Source organism: Helianthus annuus, chromosome 9 (genome assembly GCF_002127325.2).
Source record: "Helianthus annuus cultivar XRQ/B chromosome 9, HanXRQr2.0-SUNRISE, whole genome shotgun sequence".
In the NCBI taxonomy this organism is placed as follows: domain Eukaryota; kingdom Viridiplantae; phylum Streptophyta; class Magnoliopsida; order Asterales; family Asteraceae; genus Helianthus; species Helianthus annuus.
Window position 1 is genome coordinate 84,355,253 of NC_035441.2, and position 2,895 is coordinate 84,358,147.

The following is a 2,895-nucleotide window of genomic DNA, read 5'->3' on the forward strand; positions in this document are numbered from 1 at the left end:
CATCTTCTGTAAGTTCTCGTTACTGGTAATCTGACCACGGGGCCGTGCTCATCCGACACGGGGCCGTGTCCAGATGCCCAGTAACATTAAATTTTGTTTTTAACACACCTTGTACACATTCAATCAACCTAAAAACTTATTTTTGGGACACATTGAGGACAATGTGTAATTTAAGTGTGGGGGGGGATGCTAAAACCTTGAATTTTGCAAGTCCTAGTTACAAGCCTTACACAAAACTCTATTGGAACCGGTAAACACCCCAAATTTTTTCAAAAACTTTTCATTTTTTTACTTGTATTGGTTTAATTTGGGAATTACAAGTTTTAAAAAGGTTATATTTTTACAAATTTACAACCGATAGCGTCGTGATAAAAAAAAGAACCAACATAAGAAAATTATGAAATGGCATGACAAATCTAGTTAAAATTTGATTATATATACTTGATCACATAAAAACTCATTCCCACAAAAAGTGAGTTTTGAGCCTTTATTGAGCATACAAATACACATCTTTAAAACTAAGTGCTCATTTTTCGTTTCTTGTGTGAATAGCCGCTTGGTTTCTTACGACTCTAGAACTTGCCACGACGATACATTCCCGGTTCTTACCAACTTAAACCCAAGTAAGTAAGTGATGGAGGCATTAGGACTAACCCTTTTTCTTTCAACACCATTATTTTTTTTTTTACCACCTACCCAAAATCCCCCTAGTTAACCCCTTTGAGCCTAAACCTTTTCATTTCTAAACCCACAAAACAAACACCCTTTACCCACCAAAACCCTTTTTCATTTTAAACCCTTTATTTTAGTAAAAAGCTCGGTTTTTCATGTGACATTCCTTATCAATATATATATATATATATATATATATATATATATATATATATATATATATATGATGAAGTCAAGAAATAAACAAAAAAGTTCATCAAAAAGAACTTTGTTTGAAGAACTGCTTCATTAGAATAAAAAAGTCATAAAAAAAGTCTTACGAAAACCGACGCTTTTTACACCTTTCGCCCTTTTCTACTAACCACTAACCCAACCACCTACCTTTAACCCAATCCTAACCCTTCCCCAAAGTCCTCTTGATATTTACAAAGGTATATAGTTAAAAGGAGGAGGATTGATTGCTTGGCAAGCATATGGTAGAAGTAAGTTCCATGCCGGTCCCAAGTGTTTCACAAAAATACATCTTCGGCCAAGTGTTGAGTGATCTCCCGCAAGGTATGTGAACTTGTATATAAATGGAATTTTAAAGAGGCAGGTTATGCCCAAATAAAAAATTTCTCTTATATAATGTTCTAAATAAATTATAACGAATAGGATTGTAAATAACATAAAAATAAAACCTAATAAAAATCTTGGATTCCCGACACTCAAGACAAGCCCAAAACCTTCTCTTCTACCCATTCCATTTGGGAGTGTAAGCTACATTATAAAGAATTTAGCTTAAGCACAAGCAAAGATTCAGGTGTGGGGGTATTTGATGTGTGTAAAATGCAACATATAAATTACATCATGTAGGTCCCCTTGATGTATGGATCTTTCACAGAATTGTAAATCCAATCAAGAGTCCGGAATCCTCTTGATCAAAATAAGCAGAAACGTGTAGAAACAGAAACAGCAATTCACTTTCAATCTGGGTTTTCTATTGATTATCAATCACAAGGAATTACAATCAATCTAAACCCTAACACTCTTTCAAATTCGTCCAAGCACTATAGCTCTCACGAAAATCCTCTCAAACTCTGTTTTGGCGGATTAACCTAAACCCTAAAGCCTAACCTTGTTTATATAACACAAGGTTTACAACTTGGGCTAGGGTTTACTACATGGGCAAGCCCAATTCGTCCCCTATGACCCAAACTGGGTTTAGTTTAGCCCAAACTCAATTATCTCACTAATACAAAGCTAAACCCGCTAACTGTTTATCATTTAACTAATTACAAGATATCCAAAGACCAAATCTAAGCTATTGTCACAAATATGCACCAACAAACTCCCCCTTGACAATAGCTTCATAAAAACTTTGTCTTCAGTCTTCTTACAATCTTCATGTAGTCTTGCACTGTCTTTGGTCTTTGGATAGCTTTAGCTTCAATAGCTTCTGTCAGCAACAGACTCCCCCTAAGCTGATGCATCCAATCACCAAATCTTCAACTCGTTAGCATTTGAGTAAACTCCAGTTTAGCATTTGCACAGCAACCTTCAAGCTCTTCAATCTTGTCTGCAATGTAGAAAGGAGGTTCTACCATGCATCCAATCAAACTCTCATCTTCACACTTCACAGCAACTTCTCAGCAACAAACCGGTTCAATCTGTATACTATAAAACAAACATCTCGAGAAACCATAAGAATTTTTCAACAAAGTTAAATAAATTATTATTTTTCAAGAGATAGTTAAACTGTATTACAGATTAAGCATTTTCAAATTCATCACCAACACGCAAAACTTTTTGTCCAACACATAAGAACCAGCAGAAGTTAAAATGTTGAACTCACTTTCTAACACCGTCTCCCCCTATCAGTAACAATTCCTCAATAAATAACAGTTTTCCGTACGTTAAGAATTTTAAACAGAAAAAGACACTATTTTTGGATTTTTATATTTTCTGAAAGCAAGTAAATAACAAAAAGCAATAAACAGTCTATTTTTGTGAGAATCACTGGTAAGAAGATCATATCAGCACAATCAAATTGTTTCACACAATAAGATTATTCTATGTTTAATTTTTAGTGAAAAGGAGTTCAAGACGATTACCAGTATGTTTGTCCACTTAAACAAAATGCATGAACATTTCAAGTACCATTACCGTATGATACGTTAAGGTAATTTTATTTTCTGAAATACTAGCGTGTCCCACAACAGGATATACCCCCGCGATCAAGGT